A 7,752-nucleotide genomic window follows, 5' to 3' on the forward strand; every position below is an offset into this window, starting at 1 on the left:
GACACGGTGCCAGGCTGTGCCCGGGGAGGGCCAGGCTGCACGTTAGCAGGAATTTCCTGACAGAACGGTTGGGCTGCCCAAGGAGGCGGTGGAGTCATCTCTCTGGTTGGTGTTCGGTCACAAGTTGAACTTGATAACCTCAGAGGTCCTTTCCAACCGAACTGATTCTGTGGTTCCGTAAATTACCAAGATTGGAAGAGACCTTTAGTATCATCCAGTGCAAGTGTTCACCCAGCGCTGCCACTGTGACCCCTAAACCACAGCAACAAATGCCAGATGCAGACACCCAAACATCTCCAGGGATGGTGACTCCACACCTCCCTGGGCTGCCTGACCTCACAACCAGTGAATAAATTCTTCTCAAATACCTAATGTGAATCTCCCCTGTCTCAGTTTATGACCTTGCACTGTCCCCTGTATCCCTGTCCCCCATGGCTCCCATACTCCTGCTGGGCTGTGCTGGCTTTGTGGAACACCAGGCTTGCACAAGTCTGAAATAAATCATCCATGTGTGACTACAAGTGACACAAGTGTGGCTTGGTGTACAGCAGGGAACAAATCTGATTTCCTGGGCAGCTGCCCCATGTCCTGAGGAGGCTGTGGCTCCTGGAAAGCTGCTGATACCTTCAGGGACCACAGCCCTGCTGCAGTTTTTGCTCTGAAACCTCTGCAGGAAACAACACAAATTTGGTTGTGCAATTTTGAGTTACAGACCTGAGCCTGGCCTGTTCTTAAAGCCCTGTGGCAAAAAAATTCATCATGAGCCCAAAGAGTGCACTCTCAAGTGTGTCAGGACCTTTTTTAAACGAAGTTAAACATCTCCATCCTGCTCCAGCTCAGGTTTACAAAGGCAAAATTCCTCTGGACATTAAGGGTTTGCCTCCTTTAGACATTGAAGCAGCAAAACACAAAGGTGATGATGTCAGTGAGGTTAGAATTGAGCAGCAATTGTCCTTAAAAGCACAGGGAATTGTGATTCTCAGTGTTTGAAACAAGAATTGAGGAGAGGATCAAGCCCTCTTTGGCAGTGATGAGACACAAAGAGAGCTCTGCCTAATTACACATTTTAGAACAATATGTAAGAGATTCCCAAGGAAGAGGAAAAAGTAAAAAAACCACCATGAGCAGTATAGTCCCAGGGAACTGAGGGTCATGAGATAAACTATTATACCCTTAAGGGAGGAAAAACATTACTTAGAAGCATTAAAATATATTAAAAAGACTTAAAAATGTTTTAATCTCATTAGCAATGAATTAAGCTTCAGAAAATCCCTTCCCACCTTAAGAACTTAATTTTCAGCTAAATAAAAAGCCTTCAGAGTTGGCTGGTCAGTCCTTCTCCTTCAGCTCCCCAGGAAAGGAAGGGGCTGCCAGAGAGGCTCTGTCTGTGCCAGATTCCCAGGATAATGTCTTTGGAGACAGAGGGGTAGGTGAGAGCTTCCACCAAAATTCATGGTGATATTTCTATGTGCAAATATAGAAATATTTTAATATCGATTCTCCAGTATTAAATAGGGATCCATTAGACAAGTACAACTTTTTCCACTTGAAAACTAAAATAAAATGTTTTTAGTCATGCTTCATAAAAGAGGTGGACAGACTTATTTCAGAGGTGGACAGACTTTTATTTTTTATTTCATAAAAGAGGTGGACAGACTTTTATTTTACCTCTTTTTAACAAAAGAGAGCTAGAAAATGAATTTTTCCTTCTATATGTTTAATAATGATCTTGAACCTGCTGTGCTTGTTCAATGTATGATTCTATAATAAACTTCTTCACAATCTGATGCAGATTTATTTGATATAAACTCTAAAATTGTGCTAAAATTATTCTAGTTAGTCGTTTCTATTCAATGAAAGCCTTGTTCCAGCTCAGATCCTGATTCAGAAATTTCAGGAAGGCTGAGATAGAGATATTAGCACAGGGGGGAGAGTGCTGATGAAAGATGAAGGCTCCAAGCTGCCAGAAAAATGGTCAGCATTTCTCAGGATCAAATCCTTTTAAAAATCCTATCTAGAAATGCTTCTGTTCTTTCCATTTTGACAGCACTCTCACATTGGCCTTGGGTAGGATTGCTGCAAGAACAGAGCTCCCTTGCATGACCCAGGGCCATGAAAAATGAAAACCAGCTACCAGAACCCTCTGAGGTGCAGCTTGTAAGGCTTTCTTAAGTAAGACATTTCTTTTGAAACATTCTACTACTTCCTTTTTTTTTTTTTTTTTTTTTTTTCTTTATTTTTTTCCCCAGGGAAAACTTACTATCTGCTTCAGCTGCTGCCTGGGAAATGAAAATACAGCTCGGGCTGTGAGGACCTGAGGCTTTGAGACCCTTCTGCACAGGGCTGGATGTGTCATGTCACCCTCATCCCAAATTCCAGCCCCTCTTCCCCAGATCTGCCTTGCCACCATGGACCTTTACTCTTGAAAAGGTTTATTACAGAAAACTGGATGTTATTATTGGAAAACTGGAGGTTGAAAGAGCCTAATTGCACTTCAGTAATTGTAAATTTTGTCTCTGAGCGAAAAGAGAAGCTAATAAAAGATGGGAAATCAATTTGAGCAAGTCAATCTGATCCTCTTTGGTTTTTTTTCTCTTTAATCTGTTCAAATGTTAGGTAAAATAAAACACATGCTCTGTATTTTATTTGCCTCTGCTCAATAACTCCACCTTAGCAAAGACAAACTGATTTATGATGGAAATGAAGACAGTCCCGTGGCTTGGGGTTTGTTTTGTTTCTTTTCTGTATTTGCTCTTACATGCAGAATGCCACATAAATGTATTTAGGACAAGAGTCTGAGCTGGGGAACTGACTGTGCTATTATTCAAGAGAATAGGAGAGCTTCAGTTCACCTCAAAAGAAACAAGATGGAGCCAATGATTTCCAATAAATCTGTGTTTGTTCCTGCACAGTCTTCATCCAAGGGAGATTTGCCAGGAAACATCTGACAAAACCCTCTCTGTCCTAAAGATGTCTTATTCTTGTAATAACAGAGTTTATACACAAATTTCTCTTTTTGAGTTCTCAAGCTGCAGATTTTTTAAAAAATATATTTTAAAAAATATTCAAGATATCTGTGTAATCAGCTGAAAACCAGCCCTTTTCAGGCTGATAAGAGGAAATAAAAGGTCTCCTCCTCTGTTTTCCTCTCAGCACAGTGCTCGCAGTGGGAGAGCAGAGTGGGAAGCTCTGAGCACATTTTGTAATAGCTCAGAACAGAGTCTGGAAAATTACTTTAAATGAGCAAGTATCCCATTTTGAAGAGTTCATAAATCTCATAAAATACTGGAAAAAGCAAACTTGCTGTAGTTACTGAGTAAAAAGCAGGATCTTTTCAGCTTTTTGCTCTGCTCTTCAATTATTCAGCCCCTCCAAACAGGCAGTTCTGAGGGTGGTTTTGTTCCAGCTCCCCAAGCTGGGTGTTTAAAATGAGATAGCAACATTCCAGAGCTGTAGGCAGTGTTCAGCTAAAATTCATCCTAATTTTAGATAAACACATTGTTTTATAGAATTACCTGGCTTTAGGAACAGGAGGCTTGTACTGAGAGCCTGCAGGATCAGCTCTGTGCTCACAGCTGCAGTTTTCTTTAGTTCTGCCTGGCTTCAGGATTTCCTTCCTGAGTTTTTCCTGTTGGATTTGCCTGCACTGAGTTGTTCTCCAGGTAATGACACCAAGTACTGAACTGCAGAGGTGTCAGCCCCTGAAATCAGATCATGGCAATATTTGTAAGTGATTCATCTCTTTCTATCCAGCAGTTCTCTGAAATATTTATGAATCTAAGGATTTTTATTTAGGGTGCTGTAGAATCAGAACTTTTATCATAAAACTCTGGTTTATATGTCTCTTTTTTTCTACCAAAATTAAGAATATTTATAACTGACAGTCAACCATTTCTAATCTTTTATCAAATATTTTTTAAGGAAAACCAAAGCTCTTGGAGATTTTAAGAAATGTCCCTAATATCTCAAGGCATAGTTAAACTGTTTGTAATACTTTTTTATTTTCAGCCATGGGTCCTAAAAACAATGTTGAAAGATGCCAATAATCATTTGAGCATTGAATTTATTTGCTTTATTATCTGATACTCAATTTTGCCATTACAGGGTTGATAGCAGATAAAAGTAGAATATAATACATGAATTTATAAGTCATGTAAATTCTTACATGACTTATAAATTCATGTACTATATTCTACTTTTCACACTTGGTGCCACAGAATCCTTGCAATTATCACAGAGATTGCTCCCACAGAGGCTTCCAGCTACTCTTTCCCCCTCATTTATGTTGGTATCATGAAAAAGAGCAAAAAACCCCTAATTTCTCTTTTAGTATGAAAAACAAAAGGTAAATGTCAGCCAGAGTTGTTTCCCCACCACCTCTTTACAAACATCCCTTTCCTTTTTCCATTATTTTGTATTTTTCTCACTGGAAAAGTCTTCATTGGTGATTCAATTCCTAGATAAATCTTCTATTGCCATTTACCAGCTCGTTCAGCTCCTTGATATTAATTCTTGTTCAGGCTTAGGTGGCACATTAGAGGAAAATGAGGCTAAAGATTTAAGCAGATACTTTTAATTATGTCTGGCTCTAATAGAAGATGGACAGAATCCTACAGAATATTAAGCTACTTTCTCCTGCATGAAACTTTCATGCTTATAGCACAACCCATTCAGTGTAGCAGCAAATTCTTCCTTATTACAGTTTTTTCAAGCTGATGTTTGTAGTTTTTCTCCTTCATTGCTGAGACAGATCTTGTGTGTGTGTGTGTGTGTGAATTTGGGCATCTAAGTACTAAATGAAATTCCCTTCCAGCCTGCAGAAAAAGGAAGAGTTTAAGAGTGAGAAGCTGCCTCCCTGTTCTCCAGCTTGCAGTAAAAATTAGATTTTTAAACACCTGGAACAGAGAGCAAGGAGGAAGAGGAACAGAGGACACCTGGAAGAGGAAGCTGCAGGATTCAAATTTGGAGGGAATCTCACTGAAATCCATGAGAAATTCATCAAAACAGTTGGGATTTTTTTTTTTTGGTGGAAGCCTGGGGCTGTGCCTCAGGCTGTGAACAGTGCAGAACCCCAGGGAATTTTGCACTTTTCATTTCTCTCTGGTTTTTACCTTCTCCATCACAAAGGAGCGGATGAATAGCTCATTACTGAGCTGGGTGGTGCTCAGGGAAAGGACTGACCTGCAGCACTGACAATCCAGGTGTTTATTGGAGTCAGTGCCTGGTTTTTGAGACTGGAACACCTGGGAAGGGTTGGATTGTCCATGAGTGACCTTGGCACTGCCCTGGCTAAGCAACCTCTCTATCTCAGGCTTCTTGAAATTTCTGAATCGGAAACTAAGCTGGCCCATAAGGCTTTCATTGAATTAAAAAACTAACTAGAATAATTTTAGCACAATTTTAGGGGTTATGTCAAACAAATCTGCATCAGATTGTGAGGTTTGTTACATAATTTTTGCAGCCCACTCCAATTCAACTCCAGGCATGGACTGGATTAAAGAAGGAGGAGTTCAGCTTTCAGTTTGCTTATTTACTGGGTAAATGTTTCTTTTACAGTTCGTGTTTAAGCCTACAGGGATGAGTATAGGCTGCCTGTTATAATCCTATGCAAATTTATTTAGTCTCCTGTATGCTAAAAGCGTTCATTAGTTTTAATAAACACAAAGATTGGGAAACTGAGAGCTGTAATAATTGCTTTACACAGCATGCAACTTAATAATCAGGAAACAAACTCCTTTAAAACCTCTTGTGTTTATACTACTGGCAGTGAAAGTACTGCTTTTACACTGTTGTCTTCCACAGACCTGATTTTTAGTGTTGCTGGAGTTTCCTTGAGGCAATTAGTTTGGGAAATTATCTGTTGGAATCGTTGTGGTGCCTGGACTGAGTTTAATTGCAGAATGCTGACTTGCTTTGTGACATGGTGTTATTTCATAAAGTTACCAGCAGCCTTAACAGATGTGAAATGCTGCAGCCGAGGCACTGAAGTGTTTACAGTGTTCAGTTTGTGTGTAAATCCAGGAATGCAGAAATTGCAAGGATGTCAGAATTTATGATAGCAACCTATTAATCTGTCACCAGCTCTAAAGGCCTCTAAAAGCTCAATTACCACTGAGGTGTCTCCATGTTATTCCCCCAGTTCTGCAGGAGTGAATCACGGTGAGGAAAAGGTGATGTTTGTTTTGGTCATTTCGATTGTTTCTGTGCATTTCCTACACCCTGTTTGTTTTGTTTCTTAACATTTCTACAAGTGTGGAATTTAAAAAAAAAAAAAAACCCACCAAACATTAAATCAATGCTCTGACAGCCAGTTAATCCAACCTTTAAAAATGATGTTTGCAGAGGGGCTGGTGAATGGGAAATGCATTCTGCTGATCTCTCTGGGTTTGTTTCCACAGTCAGTGGTAGGATGGAGGTTCTTCCAGAAAGTCACTAGATGTGTTCCTTCTTCCAGATGGTCACTAGATGTGTTCCTTCTTCCACAAGATCCCTAAATGTGTTCCTTCCAGAAGTCATTAGAAGTGTTCCTTCTTCCAGAAGGTCCCTAAATGTGTTCCTTCTTCCAGATGGTCACTAAGTGTGTTCCTTTTTTCAGAAGGTCACTAGATGTGTTCCTCCTTCCAGAAGATCCCTAAATGTGTTCCTTGTTCCAGAAGGTCCTTAAATGTGTTCCTTCCAGAAGGTCCCTAAATGTGTTCCTCCTTCTAGAAGGTCACTAGATGTGTTCATCCTTCCAGATGGTCATTAAATGTGTTCCTTCCAGAAGGTCCCTAGATTTGCTCCTTCTTCCAGGAGGTTCCCAGATGTGTTCCATCCAGAAGGTCCCTAGATGTGTTCCTTCTTCCAGAAGGTCCCTACATGTGTTCCTCTCTCCCCACCAACTGCAGGAAGGTGCTGCTGTCTCAGTCAGTGTTCTCCAATCAAACTAGCCAGAATTTATTCCCTTAATCTTCCAATCAGGGCAGGAAATTCTTCTAAAATCCATAATAACCATAGCCAGGACACAGTCCATGGAGAGTGGGCAGGGCTCTCCCTTGGCTCTGGGACAGCCCCTGAACCTGAGCAGCCCTGGAGGTGTGGAGCCATCAGCCAGGCCCCAGTGGCTGCTGAGGTAATTATTACCCAACCTCTCCACCCTTCTTAATTAGAACCTTTGTTCTCACTGCCAGCAGCAGATCTCATCCCAGTTCATGTCCTAATAAAATTGCCAAAATCTCTCATTTCAGAGATCAGAAGTGCTGCAGAGTGCCAGCCCCCAAGAGTTGGGAAGAACTTGCTGTGAAGAGTTTGCTGTCAGCTTTTCCCCATCTCAGGAGCTCCTGCAGCAGCTCAGAGCAGCAGATGCCTGGGGCTTCCCCCCAGTTTCCAGAATGTTCTTCCCCCTGAGCCCTGTGCTCTGTGTTTCACAGGGAGCAGAGTTTAGGAGCAGCCTGGCATCCAGCAGCACAGGGATGTGGGGAAAAAACTAGTAAGTTTTTAATTTTAAATTAATATTTTCTGAATTTTAAATTAAGGATGAATACTATCTGAATTTTAAATTAACATATATGTTAATTTAAATACTTCTCTGAATTTTAATTTTTTTTGAATTTTAAATTAACATCTATGAAAGTGTTGCTCTGCTACTGCTTAGAGATCTAAATACTGCTGGAGTAGAGTTGATTGTTTTCATTTAAGCTTTTATTGATTATTGACCCCAAAGAAATTGCCCACAGCCTGGAACACAAGAATCTCTACTGTGCAGATTTGTAT

Source organism: Melospiza georgiana, chromosome 14, assembly GCF_028018845.1.
Source record: "Melospiza georgiana isolate bMelGeo1 chromosome 14, bMelGeo1.pri, whole genome shotgun sequence".
Classification (NCBI taxonomy): Eukaryota; Metazoa; Chordata; class Aves; order Passeriformes; family Passerellidae; genus Melospiza; species Melospiza georgiana.